The sequence below is a fragment of the Neopelma chrysocephalum genome, unplaced genomic scaffold, assembly GCF_003984885.1.
Source record: "Neopelma chrysocephalum unplaced genomic scaffold, ASM398488v2 Primary Assembly neopelma1_103b, whole genome shotgun sequence".
Classification (NCBI taxonomy): domain Eukaryota; kingdom Metazoa; phylum Chordata; class Aves; order Passeriformes; family Pipridae; genus Neopelma; species Neopelma chrysocephalum.
In genome coordinates, this window is record NW_020897767.1 from 1,215,678 (window position 1) to 1,243,495 (window position 27,818).

General features: G+C 50.1%; 1 protein-coding gene and 1 long non-coding RNA gene across 8 annotated transcripts in view; one reads left to right on the forward strand and one right to left on the reverse strand.

Annotated features, from left to right (window-relative positions):
* The window catches only part of FMNL2 (formin like 2), a 123,026-nt gene that overhangs the window by 94,278 nt on the left and 930 nt on the right, over positions 1 to 27,818 (reverse strand). The gene's annotated exons all lie outside the window — the stretch shown is intronic.
* On the forward strand, positions 25,956 to 26,972 carry LOC113973541. The gene is made up of 2 exons (XR_003536241.1): positions 25,956 to 26,169; positions 26,787 to 26,972. It is a non-coding gene; the product is annotated as an uncharacterized LOC113973541 (long non-coding RNA).

Here is a 27,818-nt window from a genome sequence, read left to right on the forward strand (position 1 = left end):
AGCCGGTGCAGGATGTCAGCCAGGTCTGGGCCCTTGGCCCTCAGCAGTGTGAGACAATGCCATTTCCCTCTATTTGCTGACATAATCCTTAAAATAGGAAACTTGTTCAGAATAAAAACAGACACACCCACATGCACAATGACAAAACCCTCTCCAGAATAATATCAACATTAAACCTGTGCTTTCTCCTTTCTCCCTTGTTTTCTTGCAGGACTTTATTTGCACCAAAAGCACAAATACCTGCTTTATGCCCTTGATTTTTCCTTGAATTTTATGATGAAAAATTGCAGGAGCAAACCTTACAGACACCAGCCTTTCGCTGCAAACCCTCCAAACTGACTGGAGTTTATTTTAATTTCTTTGAAAAAATATAAAAGCAAACATTCAGGGGCATGGGGCTCGTACTTCTGAGGGGTTACATCTTTATTATTATTAAAGTCACTATTTTCTTATTTGCCAAAAAAACCACTGCATGGAAAAAGACCAAAGCACCTGTCAGGATGATGAGCTATAGAATCACAGGATCACTGAGGTTGGAAAAGACCTCTCAGATCACTGAGACCAAGATTAACCCCGTGTTCACCACTAAACCACGTCCCCAGGTGCCACATCCAGGTGCCTTTGGAACATTTCCAGGGATGGTGACTCCACCACTTCCCTGGGCAGCCTGTTCCAATGTCTGTGAAGACACCAAGAGGTGACTCCAACGAGGGCAACCCAAAGGGAGCCAACAAAACCCCATCAGACCCTGCGGCGATGCCGAGGTGGCAGGAGGTGCCAAGCACCTCCAAACTCCGACCCTGGGCTGGGTGGGCAAACCTGTGTTTCCTCAGGCATTCAGGAAGGAAGGAAGGCATAAAAATTTCATGCAGACACCTTAAGAGGAGCAGCTGTGAAGTCCCCTGAGGGTGACAGCAGCACTTATTGCCAGGTTGTAACACGGCACCTTCGCGCGGCCGAAGCCACCACGGGCTTCCCGGGAGGATGGGTTTGACAGACAGCACAAAACACTGTTCCCATGGAACACATTCCTGCTGGAAACCCAACTGGAAGGTGTGTTTCACCTCATTCATAGCCTGCCCCAGAGCTGGCACCCCAAAGCCAGGGATATCAGCATTTAACTGGATAAAAACGGGAGCAGCAAAGCCCAGCCGAGTGGAACAAGCACACACACGTGTGCTCGGGCACTTTTCCTTGGAATCCTGGCCATGTTTCAGCAGGAGCCCTGTCCCTCTGCCCACTCCTCCTCCCCTCCCTGGGAGGATTCATCACCCGTTCCCATAGGAACCACCAGCAAGTCACCAGCACATGTTGCCTCGGTGGCAGAGGGACAGAAAGGAGCCCACGGACTCTCCAAGCTCTGACTGGAATCTCTTCCCTCAGCTCTCCTACGAAACACAGACAGACACTCACTGGGCCCTCATCACACAAAACCACAACAAAAGGGCCGGTTTGCAGGGGGATTTTTGGTAATGAAAGAGCCCTTTCAACTCCAGAAGGTACGAGGAGGAAGTAAACACGCTCGTGGGTGTAAGAAAATAAAGCCTTTTCATTTAAGCAACACTTAACATAATCTCTAAAACAACAAGAAAATCCAGGCGTGCTCCTGCTGTTCCGTACTTGGCCCAGCTGATGTTTTGTGTGAAGGTTGGGGTGTCTCCAAAACGTGCACAGAGCCTGCACACCTCAGGTACCCCCTCAGAACATCCTCCCTGCTCTCCCCGGGAAGCTCTTCCAAAGCCACCGGAGTTAGAGCAGCTCTGGGTTGACTTTAAAGCTTTACTGAAGCTTTTAAGGAAAACCTGGGGCGGAAAGTTCGCGTTGGGTCTCCTCCCTTCCCTCCAGCTTCTCCAGTGGCCTCTTCCTCACGTCAGCTCCAGAGGCCAGGTCCGTGTCTGCTGATACCCCAGGAGCCCCAGTATCTCCAGAGAGGGGGCAGGACCACAGATGAGTCCAAGATTTGGCCCATGGTGTTGTTTGGTCCATTCCTTGGGAAGACTTCCCGCTCTGTTGTCTCTCTGCCCTGCCCTCAGACAAAGGGAAGTCACATCCCTCAGGCACTCCGAGAGGGAACCACCAGGAAGGCACCACTGTCACCACTGCCAACGGCAACAAAGGTCCCCTGGCCACACAGATCATTAAGGAATAATTAATAATTGATGATTTTGGCCCACAGTTATTGGATGATGTGGCCAACCCACTCCACACCCACCTGGGAGCCCAGTTTGCCATGAGCTGTGAGGACACAGGTAAGGACTGCTCTGGAGGGTTTAATGAGGCCTGCAAGCAAGGTAATTAAGTCACTCACTAATTGGCATCCCAGACAACTTCTTCACTCTAAGAAGTCGCCTCTAAACACCAAAAAGGTAAATTTTTTGACCATTTCAGCTGAAATCCTTCCCCAAGGTGCAGAATTTCTCCTCACCAAGGGACTCAGGGCCTTGTCCATCAGCTGTCAGGGGGCTCCTGGTACCAAAGTTCCTCCTGTCCAGAGATAACTGGGAGGGAAGGAACCTCAGAGGTGATGGTGGTGATGCTGAAGCTCTGAACACCTCGGCCACTGTGCATCTGTCACCTGCTGAGCCCCAGGGAGGAGAGGAGGAGGGATGGGCTGCTGGGAGGAAATGCTCCCACCTGGATCTCGCAGGGCACAGGGGCTGAGCCACCAAAAAATCCCTGCTCCAACTCCAAACCCCTCGGAAAATCAAGCACAGCAAAGCAGGCAAAGGTGAGGTTGGGGCACACCTTCCTTCCAAGGTGAGATCCTGTGCCCAAGGCCTTCCAAAGCGCCCAGGAGGACCACGAATCCCAGGAGATCCCCTTCCCTGCCCTGATCCCACAGCGGGGAATTTTCCCTACACACCAGAAGGGCTTGTGGTTTTCTTTCACTTTTCGTTTCCCAGCCTGCTGCTGCTGCAAACCTCCCGACTGGATTTGGAGCAGGAGTTTACACATCAACCACCCCGGGCCGGGAGCCAAATTCCCGTCCCCTGGAGCCTCCGGAGCCGGGCCGGCCCCAGGCAGGTCATCTGCAGGCCCCCACCGAGGGGACACCGAGTGACACATCACAAACCCATCCAAAAGGGGTTTTCCAGATGTCCAGCAGGAAATCCGACCCCAGCTGCCCACACGTCTCCTCTAAAAGTGAGGAAGGAAGAAGAATTCCAGGCTCCCTTTCCTCCTTTCACTCCATCCCCTGGAAAACCAAACCGAGCGCGAGCGCTCGCGTTCCTCCGACCACATCAAAGCCTGTCAGAGCCTCGTCCTCTCAGCATCACAGTGGACACCCAAAATTCCAGAAAATCCTTCAGAGAAACAGAAGAACTCACAGACCCCTTTTCGAGTCCCTCGAATTCAAAGTGGTTTAAATTTCAAGTCACTCAGAGCTGCTGCATTTTATGAAAGCGCGTTAAAGCAGCTCATTGCTTCAGCCAAACACAAATCCAGTGAGGATTCAGCACCTCTTTGAGAACACCCCCAGCTTTGATGCATTTTTACACTGCTTAAATAAGCCCAGAGTCAGGGATCCTGATGGGCCTTGAACGTGAGCCCAGCTGCCCATTTCACAGCCTCCAACTCTGTTAAATCAGAGCCTGCCTGGCTGAATTTGGGCTGATGCCCTTCCTGCTCTTTGCAGCGTGTTTGGATGTGCAGCCCACGTAATTATCACAGATAATATCCCTTGTCTATGACAATCATACAGAAATCAACATTCCTGGGTTGCCTGTTAATGGCTCCACAAAACACACGATTTTCTGGAAGGACCACGCCCACCTGACAGCATTTGCCCTCGGATTCTGCTTTACAGCAGGGATTTGGCACTTTTCAGCCTCAAATTTCCAAGTGTTCTATTAAGATGGATATGCACTTCATGATATCTTCTGAATTTGAGGAGAACCAGGGAAGGTTCAGCTGGTTTTATCCTCACAGCTGGGATTCGTTGCCCGGAGAAGCTGTGGCTGCCCCTGGATCCCTGGAAGTGTCCAAGGCCAGGTTGGAGCCACCTGGGCTAGTGGAAGGTGTCCCTTCCCATGGCACTGGATGAGCTTTAAGGTCCCTTCCAACCCAAACCCTTCTGGGATTCCATGATTTATTAATACATTAATGCTCCAGACTTATGAAAGGTCCTCAGTGTAACCCAGGTCAGGGCATCACAACATCCACCTCCCAGAGCAGATCCCCAGAGCCTGGATTTCCAACCTGCCACACCACAGCACCCCCAGCTCTGGGGACAAGGATCTGTTTAGGCAAGTCTGGGGCTGGAGCTGTAATTTCACAGGAGGAGGAAGAAGCGCCTGTGAAACGCCTTCCCAGGAATTGGGGCAGGTATTTACAGTTATCCCAGCCCAAAAAATGCAAAAATGATCTGTCCAGACATGTGGGCTGACTTGGAAGCACCAACAGGTTCGTGGTGCAAGTCTGCAAAAGTGGTTCAGGAAAGACACCACTCTACTGGTATCACTGCCCTTTTTTATTATTTATTTCAATATAATTCCTTTTGCCGATCCTTAATTTTTCATTAGGGCTCTTTTTAATCAGCAAGTATCTGGGAAATGGCTCAGAATCCCAAGCAATTCCGAATAAAGCATTTTAATCACCCTCTTGTTCACTTGAAGGTTACTGACTTGGGAGGGTTTTTATTTCATTTCCAGGCTGAGCAAACTCACTTCATTAAACTCAATGAGGCTTCAACAGGGAGCTTTTGTATCAGCATCTATAAATTACCTCCAGCAATAAAAAAGAAGGGAAGGAGACACCCCCCCCACACACCATTCCTGGGATCCCTTTTCCAAGGGGAAAGGAGTGGAACAGGCACAGGAACACCCCACCACCACGACCACGGTGCTGCTGCTGCTCTCCCAGCTCATCTCCCACCAAAGTCCTGCCAAATCTTCACCTTCATCCCACTGAAGGGATGCAAGAACGGCCTGGAATCACCATCACCACCTGGAATTGGAATCACCATCCTAACACTGGAATCACCATCACCACCTGGAATTGGAATCACCATCCTAACACTGGAATCACCATCACCACCTGGAATCATCACCAGTGGAAGGGTTTAAAATAGGTGTGGCTGTGGCACTTGGGGACGTGGGGCAGTGGTGGCCCTGGGGGACAGCTGGACTCGATGGTCTTAGAGGGCTTTTCCAGCCTCAATAATTCCATGATTCTAACACATCCCCCAAGATGGGACAGCTGCTGCTTCCTCCAGAATCCCCATTTTCCTCCTCCAAAGGCAGAGAGTTGTCCCTGGTGTGAGTGCAGAGCCCCGTGCCAGCCCCACACCCCGTGAGCCCTTGCGTCCCCGTCCCCACGACAGACGGCACCGGCTCCGGCCCTGCCAGCAGCTCCTGCACGTGCCAAGAGTGTCCAAAGGCCCTCAGCATCCATCAGGAATGGCCCAGCAGGCCCAGGTCGAGTCAGGACAGAGTCCAGCAGCTCCGACAGCTTTGCCACGGTCAGAGAGCACCAAGGTCACCACTGCTACAAATCCCTCCTGCTCCTCGGCAGGAACTCAGATGCCAAAAGCATTATTTCCATTTTGAAGCATGAAAAAGGGCTTTCTGGGGGGTTTCCTTGGGAGGGTTGATGCTTGGTCCTGCCGTGCCTGGTTTGGAAGGTGTCACCTCACACCAAACTGAAGAGCTGCTCGCTTTGGGCTTCCCCTTCACGGCTCACAGCATCCCACCAGGAGAACCAACAACCTGCTCCAGGCACCAGCAGGTTTGGAGATGGCACGTCCCCAAGAGCAACCTGGGCATGAAGAGAAGGATCCTGCTGCTTCCTGGCCCTGTCCAGGGCACCTGCAACACCTCCAGGCACAGCAGGAGCACACAGAGCTCACTCCAGGTCGGAGTTAAGGCATCAGAGTGGGACAGTGCCAAAGCTGAAAGGTGCAATTCCACATCCATTTACATCCAGGAAATCTGTCCCTAGCCCAGGGAACAGCCTTTCGTTTCCAAGTGACAAATGTGCATCCCAGCACCCAAAAACATGTCACCAAATGGAATCACAGAATCATGGAATGGTATTTAGGTTGGAAGGGACATTAAGGAACATTTAGTTCCATCCCCTGCCATGATCAGGGACACCTTCCACCAGCCCAGGTTGCTCCAAACCCTGTCCAGCCTGGCCTTGGACACTTCCAGAGATCCAGGGGCAGCCACAGCTTCTCTAGGCAACCTGTGCCAGGGCCTCACCACCCTCCCAGCCAGGAATTCCTTCCCAATATCCCATCTAACCTTGCCCTCTGGCACTGGGAAACCATTCCCCCTTGTCCTTAATCAAACACAGGACAGCTACAAACACACAAACCCGAACCAAAACCCCCAAATGAGGAATAGGGAAGGAGCAAAGTCAGAAATTGTTAATATTCTGCTCCTGCAGAATTTAAACACGGAGCTCTGCCTGCACTCCCCAGTCCTTGACCTCCCACCACAAATGCATTTGCAGAGCGTTCAACAATAACAGGGCGAGGACACAAACCAGATCTGTGTGGGACAGGAATAAATTTGGGTCTGAAATGAGGGGCATCTGTTCTTTGTAATGAGAGACACCAGAGTTCTGCAGCCACGAGCCAAAAGGAAAAGCAATAAACGCACAAACCCCTTTTCCCTGCATCCAGCTTCTCCTGACGTCAACCCCGTTGTCTCTGAGTTAACTAAAACCAGAGTTTGACCACGAATGTATGGGGAAGTGAACAGGAATTCAATGTAAATTGAACTCTTCTGAAGAGGCTGGGCTCTGCTAAAAAAGAAAACACAGGAAATATGCAGGCTGAGGCTGATCACTGCAGAGAAGCCACCACAGGGACCAGATTTCCATCCCTCCTGAAAACACATCAGAAGCTGCAGAGACACGAATCCAACGCTTGTGCAATGGCTGGCAAATGGAAGGCTTTCAGATGCACCCCTAAAATTTTTATGATATGCTTCCAGAGCTGTAAGACACCCAATGATGCAATTAAAAATGTATTATGCTGTGCCATCATCTCTCATGTCCTAAAAAACGGGAGAGGGTGTTGCAAGAGCCTGGGAAGAGTGAAAAGGTGACCTCAAACCATTGCTGAGAGAGACCCTCAACATTAATTAATGAAAGAACAGAAATAATGGAAGTAATGATGAAAATAATGAGTCAAATAGCGATGAAAATAATTAAAATAATTGAAACTATAAAAATGAAAATAATAATGAAATAATATTAATAACAAAACAATGAAATTATTATGATGACTATAGCAATAATAATAATAATAAATTATTATTTATTATTAACACTGGACCAGTGTTAACTTACACCTTGATGGTCACAAACAAAAGGTGGCCAAACTGACCAAAGCCTGGCTTATCCCATGATAAAACTATTCCCAAATCAAGGATCACTAAGCCCAGGCTCACACTCACTTAACAGAAGCCTTTCACTCTCTTGCTGAGTGGCAGCAAGAAGGAAAATCCCCAAAATTCTACATTTCAGAGGTAAACCATTCAGGGTAAGGGCTTTTAGTACCTGCTGATGCCAGACTTTGCTACTACCCTGAAAATGGGGATTTTTTGCAGCTTGCTCGTGCTCTGGGCTGGCACCACCACCTTTGCTCCTCCACAGGGATGACCCCAGGACACGGATCAAGGACCCCCAGGAACGTGGCTCCATGGATGGCTGGTAATTCCAGAGCTGGCCCGAGGCAGGAGCAGGTGGATGCTCCAGCTGGTGCCCACTCCAAAGGCAGCAGGAGGGCAGCTCCACCACTGACCCCGAGATCTTCCCATTCCGGGTGGATATTGGAAGTCCCAGGGCTTGGCATAATGTCCAAGCCTGGCTGAGGGAGGACAGGCAGAGCCTACATGGATACAGGGGATTTGGGGTCCAAATCCACACATTTCACCCAAGGATGCCATGAAAAAATGTGCCAGCTGGTGGGGAAAAGGGGAGGAACAGCACAGGAGTGGCACAGCCTCCCTGGAATGTTATGGCATAGAATTCCATGGAAAGGAGAAGTGACACTGCGCTCTGCAGGGGAAGCTTCGGAGCAGCATGGAATGGTGTGAGCACCAGGAGAGGAAGGAGCCTGTTCTGGGCATGGGAATGCTGCTTCTCCCTGTCCTGGGCATGGGAATGCTGCTTCTCCCTGGCCACTGGGGGTTCCTCAGCTCTTGGTGCTACAGAAACCAAACATCACGAGTCAGAAACATGCCCTGGCGAAAAAAAAGTCTATTTTGGGTTTTGTCTCTGCCTTATTTTATGAGGGAAGGTAACACCACAACCGTGCTGTGGCTGCCCCTGGATCCCTGGAAGTGTCCAAGGCCAGGTTGGATGGGGCTTGGAGCAACCTGGGCTGGTGGAAGGTGTCCCTGCCCGTGGCAGGGGGTGGAATGGGATGATCCTTAAGGTCCCTTCAATCCCTATTACTGTGTTTAATGACCCACAAACCTTTGTGTACTCAACTAACTTTGTTTGTTCTTCCCTTTCCTTTCGAACCTGCAGTGATTGTAAACGAAACTGAAATGTTGCCAGGAAAAAAAAAAAAAAGACGGAAAATCCCAAGTTTGGGATCAGCCTTCAAGTTCTGAGAATTCCCTTAAAAACAGGGAAAGGATTTACAGCAAAATTCACCCCCAAAGCAGCAGAGCTGGATTCAGTTACACAGAGAACTTGCTCCTTAACAGGAATTAAAAGTAGCACTGTTAAAACATTCAATCATGGAATCATGGAATGGTTTGGGTTGGAAGGGACATTAAAGCCCATCCAGTGCCACCTCCTGCCATGGGTAGGGACACCTTCCACCAGCCCAGGTTGCTCCAAGCCCTGTCCAACCTGGCCTTGGACACTTGCAGGGATCCAGGGGCAGCCACAGCTTCTCTGCCCAACCTGTGCCAGGGCCTCCCCACCCTCCCAGCTGGGAATTTCTTCCCAATATCCCACCTAAACCTCCTCTTTCAGTCTCAATCTGAGAACACCAACGACTCTGTAACAATGGCAAAGAGAATTACAGAGATTTAAAAAACCACTATTATTCAATCCATCCCCAGCCCCCCAAGGCCAGGAGTCTGCAGGCACATCCAGATGGAATATTGGACAGGAAAACAAAACCCCCACGGGAAGGTTTCTGCAAGCTGGGGATGTGCAGGAGGTACAAATGCCCCTCAGAACACAACCCCAGGCACCCCCCAAACTCAGGGGCTGGCACGGGTGATCAGGGAGGTGAAACCTTCCCAGATTTCCCGTTTCCCTTTGTTAAGGAACACCAGCACAGGGATTTCCCCCCCGTGCTTAGACCAAGCTGCTCAGGCAGCCTTATCTCCACCTGGAGAAATATTGCAGCAGGCACCCCAAAAGTACTCTGGTGGTGTGAGAGTTGGTTCTGAGGACAAAAACCAGAGTTTCAAAGCGGGGCAGAGGGAGAGAAAAGAGCCCTGGCACCTCACAAACAGCAAAGGGAGCCAGAGCCACGGAGTCTGAGGCTGGAAAAGGGCCTTTGTGCTCGAGAGCTGTTTGTTAACTCGCTGTCATGTGTGTCTCTCGGGCCTTTTCTTGCCCAAATAAACTCATTTATTAAGTCCATCCAAACCCGCCTGTGCAGGTCGGAGGGATGAAAACCCACCAGCAGCTCGTTCAGCTCTTGTTCCACGGCACAAAAGGGCTGAGAGGGAGCCAGGATCTCCCTGGAGCTGCAGGAGGGTTTGGAGCACAGGAAGATTTAGAGAGGGCTCCGTGAACAGATGGGAAATAAAGCCTAATTAGGGGGGAATTTTTGTCCCCAAAGTGGCTGAAGCACAGCAAAATATGCCCCTGTAAACTCAAGTGTTCTTGGGGTGCCCACCCCTAACCCACTGCCTGCCCTGAGATGTTGATCCATGTCGTGCTCCAAATGAGGGGAATTACTTTGATTATTCCCTCTCTGTGCAGAAAATCTGAACGGTAATTAAATTAATTTACTTTACAAGTTCCATTTTCCTGATTAACACCTTCCACATCCACGAAAAGCACCTTTCAGCCAAGTCTCTCCCAGTGCTCCACATCTCTGCAAACGGGCCAGACCACACAAAGCTTCAATAAATAAATATAATTTAAAATAATGCCTTCTCTTTTCACTGCTTCTCATCCCTCTCCAACCCTGAGCTTTTCTTACTTTGCCATTAACCAGTTGAGTCCCATCTTCCCCAAGAACTGCTTCCAGAAACAAGGCTGTGGTGCTGAATCCCTGCTGCAGAGCTGAGTTTAAGCAATGACTGCCAAAACCTACAATTTATTACATTTTATTAAAATTTATTCCAGTGCAAAGTCGATAAACAGCTCTCAGTAAGGAGCATTTTGCACTGATAAGCCTAAATTTGGGGTTGCTGGCGAGAAGGCTCAAGGAATTGAAAAAATAAAATTAATAGAGTGTGTTTTACCCCATATTAAAAACATTTGCTGGAATTATTTTTGTAGGGACACCCATTCAATTGTGTTAATTATCCTCATTTACCATGTTCTCAACTCCTGACATAATAAAAGTATTATTCAATCCACTCTGGATTAAATATGCTTATATTTATGCATCAGTCAAGGACAAAGGCCTGACTTAAAGACCTACCCAGTCCTTAAAGAGCAGGTGAGACTCAAAAGCATCAGGGAAATGTGAGCACTGGCAGAGCCTGGAAACATCCCGGATTTTAGGATTCCTAAGCTTTTCCAATCATAAATCACTGACCAGAAAAAAAAATATCATTACTCCTTTTGACTGTCCTGTGTCATCAATGCTCCTGCCCTCAGTGACATTTAGGGAGATTCCTCCTAAATTCCAAGCAGGGAAATTAAGAAATCAGAAAATCAGGGAGATTTTCAAGCAGGGAAAAATAGTGCTGGGAGCGTTTCCACTCATTCCTGCACATTTGAATCTCCTGGAAATCCTGGAGAAGACAAGCCCTGCTCAGAAATAGCTGGAAAAAACACAAAGCTGTGTTTTTGTGGTGGTGATTCGGGCTCCTCTCTGTGCAGATTGTGTTGGGTGCTCCAGCTCTCATCCCACAGCATCCCAGGCAATAAAGAGCCTGGTTTGATTTTCCACAGCCCGGGATTTAACCCCAGCTGAGAAAGACAGATGAGCAGCAAGGATTCATCCCAAACATCTGCGGGCCAGAGCCACGATTCCCTACGTTAGGATGGGTTTAACTTGGTTTCCAACCATTCCCTTGGCAAAAGGGAATGAGAGCCAGTCCTGGGAATGGCACGAGGGAGAGCAGCTTTCCCTGCTAATTCCTGTTCCCAGCTGATTCCCAACACCCTGAAAATACAGGCTGAGGCTTTGCTATAAATGGGGAAAATATATTGGATTTTGTGCCCGTTCGCCCAGATGCACCTGGAAGGAGCAAATCCCTTGGAGAGGGACTTTGGACAAGGGCGTGGAGTGATGGAAGGGGGAATGGTCTGAAGCTGAAGGAGGGTTGATTTAGGTGGGATATTGGGAAGGAATTGTTGGCTGTGAGGGTGGGGAGGCCCTGGCCCAGGTTGCCCAGAGAAGCTGTGGCTGCCCCTGGATCCCTGGAAGTGTCCAAGGCCAGGTTGGAGCAACCTGGGATATGGAAGGTGTCCCTGCCCATGGCAGGGGGTGGCACTGGATGAGCTTTAAGGTCCCTTCCAACTCAAACCACTCTTTAATTCAATGAATCAAGTCACAACTGCCCCTTCATTCCTGCCAGGAACATGTGGTTGCTCCTTCCCATCCATGGAGCCAAGTGAGCCAGAGCTCCCCAGGCTCCTCCGAGACTCCACAGCTGATTGTGCTATAAATAACCCCACACTGAATTACTGGAACAACTAAAACTTAATTGAGTAACCCAGGAAATTACTAGAAAATGATCCTCATTTTTATCCCTAAGCTACTTAAGGGATGGGCAAGTAAACCTGAGGAATATTGAACAGGGACAACCAGGGGATAATAAAAAACCTGGACTGATTTAAGCAGACGAGGATTAAGTTATGGAAAAGTAGCTCTCCAGACAAAAGGAGGCAGCTACAGGACACAAAGCTGCTGAAGGAATCACAAGAGAGGGAGAGGGAAAGGACCTCTGGAAGGCAGGTGGCCAAGGGAGGAGAATATACAGAATACACCCAAAAAAGGAGCATTTTCAGGACCCACACAGGGCTCACCAACCACCTTGGCTCCAATGGGACTGAGACTGGATGAATTCAACTCCTCAGTCATCAGGTTCAGGTTTGAGCAAAGCAGGAAGGAAGAACAAAAGTCTGTGCTTCCCTGGCTCCCATTAATTCCCTGGATCAAGGTTTCTCTCCCAGCCCTGGACCCCTTTTCCTGCATCACCTCCCAGAAAACACATTGCAGAACTCTCCCCTAAATACCAACATTTAATATAAAGCCTTTTCATTTAATACCCATTCCAGGCATCTGTCCCTCATGAATCTTAACAACTTTGGTGGAATTCCAGCTCTAATATTCACGTGTTAAGACAAAAATAACACTCTATTTGAAAAGCTGGAAGTCACTCTTTAAATTACACATTTCCAGGGTCAGAATCTCTTTGGTCTGGTGTGAAACACGACTGAGCTGGGGCAGTATAATTTCTGACCACCCCAAAAGCCTCATGTGTTACTGTCAAACTACCCAAAGCTACACAATTCCTGCATTTTTTAGCACTCCAGAGCTATATTTGAATGGGATCGTGCTTTGTTTCTCCCTGGATTTCGACTCCAGATGATTCAATTGCAGTTAGCAGAACATAAGGCTGCCTGCTCTCCATCTTTATTTGGAAAATAGCTGATCCATTAGCTGTCAATTAGCATAAATTCTCCTGTTGGAAGCACTGTCTCCATCACACTCCAGCCTCCAAACCCATTTCCTAAGAAGAAAGGGGATACACGAACAAAGCTCTGCTTTTTCTGTTATTCAGTTCACCTCATGCACAAATACTGGCAGTGGAGTTTATTAAACCTCATTTGAGGTTTTCCTGCCTTCCTGATGCACAAATGAACAGAACTGACTTGATGTTTGAAAGGGAATCTTTTGAGGATTCGAGGTATGGAACTGGATAACATCCTACCTCTGCCTGTGATGCTTCTGTGAGGAAAGGGAAGTTCCCACACAGAGGGATAAAGTGCATTTAATCACCACATTGACAGCCAAACCCAAGTTATTGCCCTCCTTACACCAAACTTGATGCCACAGAATTGTGGAATCACAGGTTTGGGTGGGAAGGGAACTTAAGGATCATCCAGTTCCACCCCTGCCATGGGCAGGGACACCTTCCACTAGCCCAGGTTGCTCCAACCTGGCCTTGGACACTTCCAGGGATCCAGGGGCAGCCACAGCTTCAGTGATGCACAAATGAACAGAACTGACTTGATGTTTGAAAGGGAATCTTCTGAAGATTCGAGGTATGGAACTGGATAATATCCTACCTTTGCCTGTGACATTGTAAGGAAAGGGATGTTCTCACACAGAGGGATAAAATGCATTTAATCACTACATTAACAGCCAAACCCAAGTTATTGCCCTGATTACACCAAATCTGATGCCACAGAATCATGGAATCACAGGTTTGGGTGGGAAGGGAACTTAAGGATCATCCAGTTCCACCCCTGCCCTGGGCAGGGACACCTTCCACTAGCCCAGGCTGCTCCAATCTGCCCTTGGACACTTTCAGGGATCCAGGGGCAGCCACAGCTTCAATGATGCACAAATGAACAGAACTGACGATGTTTGAAAGGGAATCTTTTTAGGATTCAAGGTATGGAATTGGATAACATCCTACCTAACCTGTGATGTTGCTGTAAGGAAAGGGAGGTTCTCACACAAAGGGATAAAGTGCATTTAATCACCACATTTACAGCCAAACCCAAGTTATTGCCCTGATTACACCAAACCTGATGCCACAGAATCATGGAATCACAGGTTTGGGTGGGAAGGGAACTTAAGGATCTTAAGTAATTCCAGGGAATTACTTCCCAGGGAAGCACAGGGAAGGCAGGGCCCAACCCTGCCGTGACCTGCAAGCAGGAGGCAGAGCCAGTGCCAGGGGACATGTCAGGCTGAAGCAGAGCTGCTGTATTTTCCTGTAAAATCACAATTCCCTGGCACACGAGCTGTAAAATAAAAGGCTGGGATTTTTTTATCACCCTGCCCCCGAAACATCTGCTCCTACCTGTTCTCAGTTACAGTACATGTTCAGAAAGCAAGGAAAACCTGTGCTGGGGGCTCATTCCTTGGATTGTTAGAAGGTGACAGCCTTTGGAAAGGAAGCTCAGGGCAGCTGAACTCAGGCAGGGCAGTCTGAGCTCACCAGGTAAAGAGAATTTCTCATCATCTGAAAATTGGGCGCGAGATTTTCAAAACCCCCTCAAGCTGTTCCCGACGTATCCCACGCCGGGGTGGGACATCATTCCAGGCCTGCACACTGAGGAGAAACTTCTGCTGACTCTCAGACTGGTTTTACATCAGGAAAGACACACCACGTAAAAACCTAAATATGTTTTCCAGATGATTTAACTATGAAGTGAAAGAACAGTAAAAAACTCCATAGACCTTAAATCGTGTATGACTGAGTGAAATGGTTATTCCTGTAACATAAGCCCTGCTCAATGTGGTGCTACCACAATCCAGGGGCTCTGGGAAATCTTTGGAAAAGATGTTGCCTGTTAAAAGGAAAGTTTTAGATTTTCATGTAAGCTGAGGGTTTCAGCACTTAACAGAGAGAAGGGAGGGAAGAATCCAGTGTAAAATGCTCCCAAAGAAAGTCTAATCAGAGAGGTTTCTAAGTGCAGTGATTGTTTTATCTGAAGTAAAATAAAACCTTTTTAATTTACAGGAGCTCCTACATTGCATGGGAGCTGATTTTAACACCTGGATAGGCCTGGGGGTTACAATCCTGCACTGGGAAGAGTCCACAGGCATCCCTGGGGATGATGAATCCTGAGGGAACAGCAGTGGCAGGCAAGCAGCCTAAACACAAAGCCCTTGTCTTTTCATATCTTGTTCAGCTGAAACACTTGGTGACATTTTCCAGAGATCATAATGTGACATAGGAGTAGGAAAAAAAGGCATCAGAGTTGTGTAAAATTTCAAACACACATGGTAGGAAGGCAATGTGCAAACAGCACCAGGCCCTCCCGACAGAAACAGGGAGACAGTGCTCAGAAATCCCAGCTCTTGGATCAGCCACAGGCTGCTCCAGACAAAAATCAGGATGAAGAACGTAAAAATAATCCCAACATGATAAAAAGGATGCCTAACAGACCCCATGGCTTATCACAGGACAGGCATCCTCAGCTGACAAGTGCAAGTGCAGCAGTGAAGGCACCATTTCCTCAAATCCCAACATCCCCTGAAGGGGAATCACAGAATTCCAGGATGGGATATTAAAGCTCATCCAGTTCCAACCCTGACACCTTCCACTATCCCAGGTTGCTCTAAACTGGCCTTGGACTCTCCCAGGGATGGGGGCAACCTGTGCCAGTTCCTCCCCACCCTCACAGCAGGAATTTCTCCCCAATATCCCATCCAACCCTGCCCTTGTCCCTGGCATCCCTTCCCACAGCCACACCGGCCTCTTGTGCACCCCAGCACAGATCCCAGGAAGGGAGACTTGCTCCAGCAAGTCAGGGGCTGCTGTGGGACAGCAAACCCAACCTCTGGGGTTTTTTTTTCTTTGGTTTTTTTCCCCTTTTCCCTCAGCTTTCCCATTCTGATGGATTGTTATCACACATTGTCCGACTGCTCCCCGCTGCTCAGACACACAGGATCCATCCCTCCCTCCCTCCCTCCGCCACCAAGTGCACAAACACCACAGCTCAGCCTCCTACTAATGCCAAAAATGTTAAACCCTGCTCCCTAATGAAGTGTATTTGCTCCTGGCATGTTGATACTTCTCCAGCCACATTCCCTCCCACGGGAGGCCGAAATGCCTCCGAGATAACCGAGGGGAGACGGAGCAGACCGGGCTCCACGGGGCTTCCACAGCTGGATTGAAGTGTCCTGGCAATGTCCAGTCCCTGCCTGGATTGGAGTGTCCTGTTCATGTCCATGGAGCCAGGAATGGGGCAGTGACAGGGGCACAAACACCACCTTTGCCAAGGACCAAACCCCACTCCTGGCTGAGCGCAGCTCCTGAGAAGTCCCTCAGGGAAGAACCAGCTCAGACATCCCCAGGGATGGAGTCTGGCCAGAAAAATCCATAAATCTACTGACCTGCTCCCTCCTAATCACTGCCCAAAGCCTTTATCATCACTACTGTTATCACAGTGCTGCTGCTTCCAGCTCCTGCCAGGAAAGGGAAGGTTCCGACCCAAAAATTGCTGCTCGAGGGAATAAGGAGAAAATTAAAACTGGAAAACTAAAAATCTCTACTAATTCAAACAGGAGGAAACAGTCAGAATTGGGCACCTTGAGCAGCAGCAATTTGGACCCCAAAATTAGGTCATTACTGAGCACTGGAGAGTCAGAGTAAGGAGCTTCCATAGGGGTGGAAGTGTCCATGGATGTGGTGTCAGCCAGGCTGGAAGCTCAGGGGGGCAAGAACAGCCACGTTCAAGGCCTCAATCAGTGTTTTGGCTACACAGCTTTGCTTATCACGGCTGTCTTCCTGAGAAAGGTCCTCACTGCAGAACGTTGTGGTGCTCAGGGTCCATCAAAGCACCAAAACACGACCGTCCCGTGAGCCACAAGATGTAACACACACCAACACAGAGCTGGCCCACAAAGGAATTGCTAAACACACCCTTTCTGAAGGCAGAATAAACCCAAACAGGAATTTTTCCAACATTAAAGAGGTGGTTTGCTCCTTTCCCGTGAAATGTTTTGGCACAGCAGCAGCTGGGAGAAGGTACCCAAACGAGCCTGTAGGTTAAACTTGAAATATTACAACAGGCATGACTGTTGATGTTTCGATGTATCTACACATCCATATATTTATTTATGTGCTGTCTGGGTTGTTCTAACACAAGAGCTGTGCTTCACACTGGAAGTACAAGTAACACTCTGCTCTACACGGGTTATTGCACCTCGAGGATCACCAACCACTTCCTCCTCCAAGCACCTACAACAATCCCAACAATCCCAACAATCCCAACCATTTACTGAATGCCTCACAAGTGCATCTGGGCTGTTTTCACTCCACTTGCTGAAAAGAAGGGATAATTCACCTTTAACAAAGATTTGCCACCAGACAGAAAATAAACACGAGCAAAACCAAACAAACAATAGCTTTGAGCTTTCCAAGTAAAATTCCTTTTCCTTTTCAGTTGTGCAACCTTTTGTCTCTGAGCCAACCACGAATTCACTGCCAGAAAAGAATTTCATGCTTAATCAATTTTTGTTTGTAGGTATCTGGGTTCTTCCTTTTCCCTGCAAATCCAGCTCGGGACACACTGGATCTGCTTTATCCAAGGATGCAGGAGCACTATCAGCACCTGAAAACTGAGCTGGTTTTCCTGCCCTGCTCTCTGAAACAAGGAATTCATTTGCATCCCCCTCACTGCTGCTAAACAGGGAAGGACTCAGCTCATGTAAACTCTTGCACAATTTATTTTATGTTCTAATCAAAGCACTTAAATCTGTCAAAATCCTTCCCCAGCATGGAGAAAGCCCACCTGCCTTCTGCTCTGAACAACAGCCTGGATCTGCAGGAATATGCACAGCTTTATTCCTGGAAAACACCTCCTGCTCACATACCAAGAGATGGCCAACAAAAGGGGGGGGCTGGACAGTTGTGCGAATGATACCAAAGCTTTGCCTCTCCCAGAGATGCCCCACGCTGGAGGAAAGGTCACCAGTCACATCCCTGAGCCTGTAAACCTGATCTGAAAGGTCACTTCACTTTAATCCGTACAAAGGCTGAGACTCAGCTTCCTAAATTCCTCTTCTCCCACTCTTTTGCCACTTGATCCGAGTCAGCTGAACCTCTCCCTCCTCATGCACAAGGAAAACACTGTTGACCATCCCAGGTATTACAGGCTCTCACATAAAAGGACTTAAAAACCAAAATTTTAAAAGGAAAACACTTTCCTGCAGCGTTTTGTGCACAACATTCATCTGCTCAGGCATAAAATCACAGAGTCACAGAATCGTGGAATTGTTTGGTTTGGAAGAGACCTTAAAGATCACCTCATTCCCTGGGGACAGGGACACCCTCCCTAGACCAGGTTGCTCCAAGCCCATCCCGCTCCTCCCCTCCCTCCACGGCACCACGAGGCTCGTGAAAAATTCATGGGTAACAACGTAAAGCACAAAAGTTCTTGTTTTATTCACCGGAGAGAACAGTGTGCGTTTGAAACACTCAGATATTTCATTTACGTGATCAAGAGAAGGGGGTTTGTACCTGGAGCTGTGACAGGAGCAGAGCTGTGCTCACACACACACGCAGATCCCCGGGAAGACACGACAACTCCCACACTATTTTAAGGAGCAGCAATTTTTAGACGAGACAACTCATAATTCATTCCAGCCACCTGTAAACAGATGCTATCAGCCAAGGATTAAACCCAAACACTTCCTGGCTCAACCCATGGTGCACTTTCATCATTATCACCGTGTCAAATTGGCTCCTGGAGAGTCCTTGGCCACCAAGCAAGGAAAAAATCACCTGTGAGGCAAAGCTTTTTGGAGGAATGGCACATCCAAGGCCACAATTCCCCAAGGTGTGACCACGCTCTGCCATCTGCTTTCCATCAGCTCCCCAGCAAAACTCCATGTGCCCCATTTCCAACCAATCCCATATTTCACCCGTGGAGGTGGAAGGTAATTATTTAGATTTCCAGTTTTGGGCTTCTTATATCTGAGAGGAGAGACAAATTCACCCAATGTGTGAGAGTGTACAGACTCACAGAGGCTCTCACACACACGTGAAACATCAAAGCTCTTATTTGACCAGGCTTTAAGTTAAATATTTGTGATGGTTAATTTATTTGACCGTCTGCGCTTGCAGGGCTCAGAGCTGGGCAGAGAGCCCTTTGAAGCGCTCCCAAACACGCTAAATTATGGGAAATCTTGGGGAAAAAGTGCTGTACAAACTCAGCCAGGTCAACTCCATCACTTCCCAGAGCTTTCCTCTCCCCTGCCTGCAGATCCAGCCCAGGTAGACCCGTGTCATTCGTGTGCCCTCTGGAAAGCAGGACGAGAGGGATCCCAGAGGGGACGTGCCAGAGCGTTAGAGGGACGAACAACCAGAGTTCCTGCACTGAACAATTTGCTTCTTCATTGTAATTACTGGCTTCTGAAAGACTTCAGCAACTTTGCCAACTTGTACAGCCCTCTATTCTCTGCTTTTGGCCTCAACTGTACAGTCATTTTGCAGACAAACAAGTAACAGATGTACAATCTATAGTCGCCCCAAGTCCTTTTATAGTAAATGATTTCTGGCCAAATAATGTATATTTAAAAAAAAAAAAAGAAAAAGCAAACCACGAACAAACACAAATTCTTGTATTTTTAAGGTACCTCCCACAACACCCCAACACACACTAAAAAACCTAAACTTTCTTCATATGCTTCTGGAATATTCTGTGTGGGAGGAACTTCTGCCCTCGACCAACACCAACGTAGGGGAGAGTGGCCAGAGGTGCCTACAAATTTTGGAGACACCAAGGGCAGCCCTGTGGGCTCCTGCTGCCATCACCAACCACTTCTGCCCCTGGACCACAGGGATACAACTTCTGAGAGGGCAGGAGGCCACAGTTATAGAATCCCAGACGGGTTTGGGTTGGAAGGGACCTCAAAGCCCATCCAGTGCCACCCCTGCCATGGGCAGGGACACCTTCCACCAGCCCAAGTTGCTCCAACCTGGCCTTGGACACTTCCAGGGATCCAGGGGCAGCCACAGTTTCTCTGGGAAATACATTCCATCACCTCCCCACCCTCCCAGCCAAGAATCCCTCCCCAATATCCCATCTAACCCTGCCCTCCTCCAGCTCAAAGCCATCCCCCCTCGTCCCACCCCTCCACGGTTCACCCTGCTCCGTGCCCGTCAAACAACGTGACAAGAGAAATCACAACTTCCAGGAGTTTTCCTGTGGACCTTTCTGACCTGGGCTTTCCCCTGGGACCCAGAGCAGGCTGTCCCCAGAGCAGCCCAGCCCCTGGCAGGGCCGTTCCCAGGGTGGCAGTGCCGAGGTGTCCCCACTTGCCTCTCCGACGCTGCCGTCGGGAAGCGCCGGGCGCGTTTCCAGCTCATGATCCAGGACACTCCGTGGCTCTCAAGAGCAGCAGTGCAGAGTCCTGGAGGTCCTCACAGCACCCAGCACTCATGAGAAGACCATTCATCTCCCACACAATGCCACCATTATGTTGCTTTATGAATATCCTCCCCAAATATATGTTTAACGCTGCGCAGTCACGGCACACAAACGCTTGGTCTGTTGAGAGATCCCCCAGTAAATTGAAAACCAACACATGTTGAGTTTCTGCAGCATGTTATAGCACAGTACACACAAGTTATACATTCTCCAAGTCTTTAAGCAATGAAACACTTGTGAAAGGCACTATTTTAGGAAGAGACAAAGCCTGGGACAAATTAGTGCTTTTGTTTTCCAATATATCCATATATAACGTTGTGCATCTCGAGTTATTAAAGTTAAAAAGCAGATGATCGTGGGCAAAACAATCAGTGCAAGTGAAACAACACTCAGTTAAAACAGGGGTGCAAATCATGGACCTGCAGATCATACAATCCTGGAATATCCTGAGCTGGGAGGGACCCACAGGGATCATCAGTCCAACCCTCAGCCCTGCACAGACACCCCAATGATCCCCCCCTGTCCCTCAGAGTGTTGTCCAAACCCTCCTGGAGCTCTGGCAGCCTTGGGGCTGTGCCCACTGCCCTGGGGAGCCTGGGCAGTGCCCAACCAGCCTCTGGGGGAAGAACCTTTTCCTGAGATCCAACCTAAACTGGAGCCCTTGGCAGCAGTAACTGGGAACACGGCGTTTCCCAGTGACAGTTCTGTGTGGGCAAGAATTGTCCCCTCCACAGTCAACTGGTGTCAGGGTGTGAAGGCCAAGGGGATGAAAATCAGCTTGTTTGACAACACTGACCCTTCAGAACTGCAATCAGCAGGATGTGATAGAAGGGAAATGACTCTTTTTAAGCCCCAGCAGCTGCAGGTGCTGTTACCTGACCAGCCTGAGCCCTTTGGCTCCGTGATGCTGCAGCTCCTCACTGCTGGAGGCTCACACCAGAGATCTCCTAACCCAGTTATAAATCAAATGGAAGGAGTTGGTGTCACTTATTTCCCACAGCAAATTCCCAAACGGACTCTTCCAAACAGAAAACAAACAATAATTCAGCTCAGTTTGTCTCAGATGTGGCTGCACGCTGCTGGCCATGGAAACCTTCCAGCAGCTGGATCAGCTGGTCCCACCACTGCCCCGGGAGCACACTTCCAACTGGCCTGCTGGTTTCAAGGTCCAGTCTTCTGGTTACCAAAGAAAAATCATATTTATATCTCCCAGAAGTGAGAGAAAACCCTCTGGAGCAGGGCATGTTCCACCCACAGCTCCATCCTCCTGCTGCCAAGGACACGGCGCCCAAAGGGCACCAGGCAAACCAACCACGTCCCTCCCGTGGCCTCCTGCACCGGGAAGTGTTTTCATCCTGATCACTGAGTGCTTAATTCAAACTCAAGAGGCAGAGCCCAGATGCTTAAAAATAAACTGGTGCTGAAGTGTTGCTGCATTAGCATGTTTTGCATAATTCATTTCCTGGTGCTGAGCAGAGCTCTGACACTTCCCGCCCCGCGCCAGGTCACGGTGGCAGCGCGGGCACGTGCTGCTCCACGGCCTGCTCCGGGCACAGCCCGGGGTGCCAGCATGCCCTGCCAGACCCAATCCAGCCCAGAATGGTCTGGGTTGCCTGGAGAAGCTGTGGCTGCCCCTGGAAGTGTCCAAGGCCAGGTTGGACAGGGCTTGGAGCAACCTGGGCTGGTGGAAGGTGTCCCTGCACATGGCTGGGGGTGGGATGAGATGATCCTCAAAGTAAAACCTGTAAAACCTGAGTCCCAAGGGCATTCTCTGCTCTATTCTGGTTCTAAATGTACAGCTGGAACATGGGAACCCTTCTTCCATGAGCAGGTCATGGACCTCTGAGTGATGGCCCTAAACATGGGATCAGAATCAGTCCCTCTGGAGAGGGACTCTGGACAAGGGATGAAGGGACAGGACACAGGGAATGGCTTCCCACTGCCAGAGGACAGGGATAGATGGGATATTGGGAAGGAATTCCTGCCTGGGAGGGTGGGGAGGCCCTGGCCCAGGTTGCCCAGAGAAGCTGTGGCTGCCCCTGGATCCCTGGAAGTGTCCAAGGCCAGGTTGGAGCAACCTGGGATAGAGGAAGGTGTCCCTGCCCATGGCAGGGGGTGGCATTGGATGATCCTTAAGTTCCCTTCCCACCCAAACCTGTGATTCCACGATTCTATGGCATCAAGTTTGGTGCATCACACTGACCAGGGGCTGGGGAAAAGCAAAACTGCAATCAAGCCCAGGGATTTTCCACTCCTGACCAGAACAGTGGGCACCATTCATCCTCACTTCCCAGCCACTGAGCTGGGAGCACAGCAACAGCCTGGAAAATGAACAGAAATGCTGAAAGCTCGAAACTAAAAAAAACGTATTTGGGGGGGAAAGGTTTGGCCCTCAGTAACCTCCCAGCGACCAAACAAGAGATCAGAAAGGGAAATGTCAGAGCTTGGTTTCACTTCAGGATGGATTCCAAGGCAGAAATAATGAGGCAAATAAACCCAGCTCCTCCTGTGGGGTCACTCGCTCCCCTGGCTGTGAAGCGCCAGACCAAGGTGACAGATTTAAACCACCTCTTCCAACAGACTGGGAAGAGAAATTCTTTTATTCAGCAGGTGCTGACCTCAAAATGAGAACAAGTTCAAACCCTGTTAAAAACAGGGGCGGTGCTGATCTCAGATGAAGCACCAGATCAGTCCCTTTGGCAGCTTTAAGGAGCATCCAAAATTCCAGCAGGGAAAAAACACTCCCCTTCTCTTAAGCAGCCACACAAGCACAGGCTGATAATTACCCTGCACACCTTCAGAGGGATGTTTTATTTTATAAAGGACCTGGAGTCTTTAAAAAGTTCCCTAAATAATTTATAATCTTGGCTGAACGATGCAAAAAAACATAATAAAAATAACAAGTCCTTTCGAAACAAACACAACAAATCAAACATTTCCGTTTGGGTTTGTTTCTGCTGAGTTTTGCTATTTGGGGGGGGAGAAGTTCCTGTGGATTTTAACACCTTCTCATGCAGATTTTGTTTTTAAATTAAAGACTTCAGAGTGACTCCAGTCACTCCAAGCCATTCAGTCACCAACTGAAAACTACCCAACAGCTGCTGTTTTATTTCAGACCATCTTGTGAACTCTGAATTTCGTTTTGCACCTCTCAAACTCTTTCCCAACATCACCAACATCCTTCAGCACAGCAGAAGAGAACATTTCACACCCCAGGGCCAAGTTTTGCGTGACCTTGCTTGTGAAGACAAAATAAAAATAATAAAAACCCCTTTTATCTTGCACACAAGGTTAAGGGAGTCGATAAAGATGTTTGATAAAGGGTCAGTGCACTGGTGGTGCAGGGTAAAGGCAGAGGGGTTCCACCTCAATAAGTCGTTGGAGCTGTTGTTGTTGTTCACCTCAGACCTCGCGTTCCAGACGCTCAAATTAAAAATTGGTTTAATAAAAATAATTCTCCTGTGATGTCTGGGTGGAAAGACTTACAAATGGCACCTCCTGGCTGACACAGCACCTGGGCACCCAGTGCTCCCTCCCTCTGAAATATATGTATTTAACAGTGGAGTTTATTGGATTGTTTCCTCATTAAAAGGTGTCATTGCCCAAATAATTTCAGTGAGACCTTAAGGAAGAGCCCAGTGGCTCTGTCAGAGCTGGGGCCTGAACAAGGAAACCCAACAGGGCTGAATTTTAGAAATCTCCTTTTCCTGAAGATTCCTAAACCTAGTTCAGTGTCTCTCAACTTCCACAGTGTTGCCTTCAAATTCCACCAAACCAACACAAATCACACCTGATATGGGAGTCTCAGGTACTTCAGGATCTCCACCGAAATCCATCCCAAGTTCTGCTAAATTTAGGAATTATAACAAGGAATCCAGTGCCCCACCAACTCCAGCAAAGGAGGGAACTCGTCCTACCCCACAGACATCCCCTGCAGCCATGTCCTGCTCTGTAATGATTTGCAGACCCTAAACCATCTATATATTATAAAACAAAGCCTAATACACTTGATGGACCAGGAAGGGGAATGGAAAACAGCTGGGAAACATTAGAGTTTTCACACTGAGCCTTCGGATTCTTCAGCAGGAGACACTCAAACTGCCCTCACCGGTGTGGGAAACGATGCTGGGGCAAAATCCACCGTGTGGGAAATGATGCTGGGACAAAATCCACCGTGAAAAGGGAAATTCTAGCGGAAGGAGGAAGTTCTTATGGGCAAAGCCTTGAGTGCCCCGAGCAGAAGCAGAGTGGCTGCCCTGCCCTCACGTTACACTGAGGATGGCAAACACCTCCCCTCAGCCTTCAGCCCCGTCCCTCCAGCCCGCAGCAGCGGGCACAGAAGCCTCCTTTGTACATGAAATCCCACTTGGAGGGGGTAAGAGGATATTTCCTGTTAACCTCACCGCAGATTTGTAATCCAGCAGTCAAATTATGTCAATCACAGCTCATTAGGCACCGATTTCCCCTGCCAACTCCGGCCTGGCTGCCTCCTCCAAACCACGTGGCGTTTGCAAACGTGCAACCCCGTTATGGGATCGGGGAAGAGACCACCCTGCTGCAGGAGCTGGGAGCCTGGAATTCACCCCCCCACGGATCCCAGCTTCCCACGGGGAACGGCGGTGCCATCGTGTCTAGGGATGCTCCCGGCACACTTGGTTTGCCGAGCGATGGTTTTCTCCGCAGCAAAGCAGGGTTGGACACCAGAATCCAGGGTTTGTGCCCCACGTAGGATAAAGCCAGGGAAACATCCCACGAGGCTGAGGAGGAAAAGGGAGCAGCTTGGGGAAGGCAGGTCCCTGCAGGCACGTGCCAGTGCTGGAAAGCTCAGAGTCAGCTCTGGGATGCAGATCCCAGTTTATCCATCGCCCCTCACGGGCACATCGGGACACGTGGTGACAATGACACACCCCCCCTTCCCTGGGCTGCACACTCCGGGATAAACCTGAGACTGAGAGAATTATTTCACAGGAAAGGGAGACTATTCACATCAGCAGCTTACAGACAGAAAGCTGGATCTCTCTTGGGTTATCCTCCACGTTTCCCTCCTCCAAATACATCCCATCAAACACAACACACACCCCTGGGCCTCACCACCGGGGACTCAACCATGGAAGCACATTTACCACAGCAGTGCCAAAAACAGCACCAGGAGAGCCAGACCCACAGGAAACCCCTCTCGTGTTATTTGTCCAGCAGGCCAAGAGGGGTGGCACAGCCAGGCCTGGCACCACCGTCCCTCCCACGGGCTCAGCACACCCTCGGGAACGCCGACGGCACCGGGACACACCACGGGAGCACAGCGAGATTGGAGAGCTTCACCCAAAAAGTGTGACCCGGGGCACTGCCCATCACCTCCTGCAGTGGATACACCTCAAAGAGCGTGGATACACCTCACCAGAGGTGACTCTGCATGTTTGAGGTGACAAACCACCTCACCAGGGCCCTTCCTCAAGGCCAGCTCCTCTAACAACCCTGGCACGCTCGTCCATCACCTCCAGGCACACCACCATCCCCTGGCTGCAGGGACCACAGAGATCCTGGAGAAGCTCGGGAGAGCGTGTTCAAAGTGGCAAAAATAAAAGTTGCTATCACAGCACTCGTGGCCATGGACATGTTTTGGAGGGTGATGGTCCATTGTTCCGCACGAGGAGGGGAAGAATAAAACTTCCAAACACACTCGTGAGGCTGCACAGGAGGAACCTTTCCCGCACAGCCCGATCCTGGCACACAGAACTGGAAACAAACCCCTCAGCACGATGACTCCAGACCTGCACGAGCCACTCAGCTGAGCCTCGTGTTCACCAACGTCACAAACAGTCCTGGAAATTTCGTTAGTGACACGAGAATTGCCACTGTCAGCAAAGCCCTCCAGGACCTCACCAGGGCTCCCCTGTGTGCCAGCAACGCCGGTGCCAGGCTAATTTCTTAAGACAGCGTGTAAAGAAGGTGAGATTTAGTCCTATAACCTTCAGCTTCTTCTTCATACTCACACTCCCTGACTAATCCACCGTCCCCACAGAAAATATCCCTCGTCCTTTCTCACTGCTTTCTCATCAGTCCCTGCAGCTCTGGGGTTTGACCGGTGGCACAGTCATCCTTCCCTCAGAGCCACGGAGAAAGCAAAACAGTAACAGCCGGGGAGTTTATTCCTTCAGGAGCTGCTCAGAGATTTCCTGGAAGCTGCAACACCACCAGCCAGCCCTGGCTGGCTTCCAGGACGGGATGAAGGTGATTTTTGGAGCCCCACCTTGCAGCTTCTCCCAGTGGGAGAAGGAATCAATGGGAGCAAACCATCCAACACCCCGTTTGTACAGACTGTGCCTCTGCATGGCCTCTCCCTCCAGCAAGGCTACAGCACTCGCCCTCTGAGCCTTTATTTAAGTCCGTCTTCAGAACCAGAGGCCATCTCCTCCTTTCAAGTACCTCAGGAAATCACAGGCACGGCCCCGTTATCTCCCATATTTACGTTACACGTCTCTAACGCTCTCCCAGACGATGTCTCTGCCTCTGACTGATCTAATCAATCAGTCCCAACTCGAACCCGCCGATTTTCTCCCCCCCAGACCACGCAGGCAAACCAAGCCAGACACTCTTGCGGCAGGTTAGGATGAATCCAGACCCCATTCCGGGCCGTGTGCTGCCTGCGGGAGCATCTCCCATCCGCAGAACCACCACGGCTTTCCCGACAAGAGCAACACGACATCAGGGTTTTTCCACTGTGCCTAATAATCGTAACATCTCACTCGCCATTTGGCTCGTCAGTGGGGGTTCCTGACTGAATAGGCTTATTCTTTTCTTAGACATGATAATCTAATTGGGTCTAACCAGAAATAATCCCCAGCGCACACCAGTTCGCGAATCCTCGCCCAGCGCCGGGAGCGTTTCGCGGGCCGGGGGGGCTGCCCTGGGATGCGAGACGGGAATTACTCCGGGAGCAGCAGCTCTCCTGGCCGGGCTTCCCCTGGCACTACAGGGAGCGCGGGGCATGGCACGCACATGGGGCCGCTCGCCCTCCTCCCCCGGCTCTGCTCGGCACGGAAACGCGGCTCCAAGTCGGGAGGGCACGGCAGAGGGAGACGGGTCGCGACAACCGATAATCGCGATACCCGGGTCGCGATACCCGGGCGCCTGAGAGCGAGCGGGAGGTTTGCGCGATGCGGCGGCCGGGGAGCACCCAGGGGAGCACCCAGGGGAGCACAGCCCTGCTGATCCCAAACACCCAGCCCGTCCTGCTGACACGAACCCCCAGCCCAACATCGGCACCGGGGGGGCAGCGCCGGGGTGTCCCCAGGGGGGACAGGACCAGGGTGTCCCCAAGGGGGAAACAGGACTGGGGTGCCCCCAAAGGGGACAGGACCAGGGTTTCCCCGGGGAGGATGGAGGGGGGGACGGACAGGACCGAGGTGCCTCCGGGGGGGCAGGGCAGGGGGCCCCCCGGGAAGGGGAGGGCAGGACGGCGGCGTCCTCGAGGGGTCACAGGACCAGGGTGTCCCCGAGGGGTCACAGGACCGGGGTGTCCCGGAGGGGTCACAGGACCGGGGTGTCCCCGAGTGGGGAAACAGGACCGGGGTGTCCCCGAGGGGTCACAGGACCGG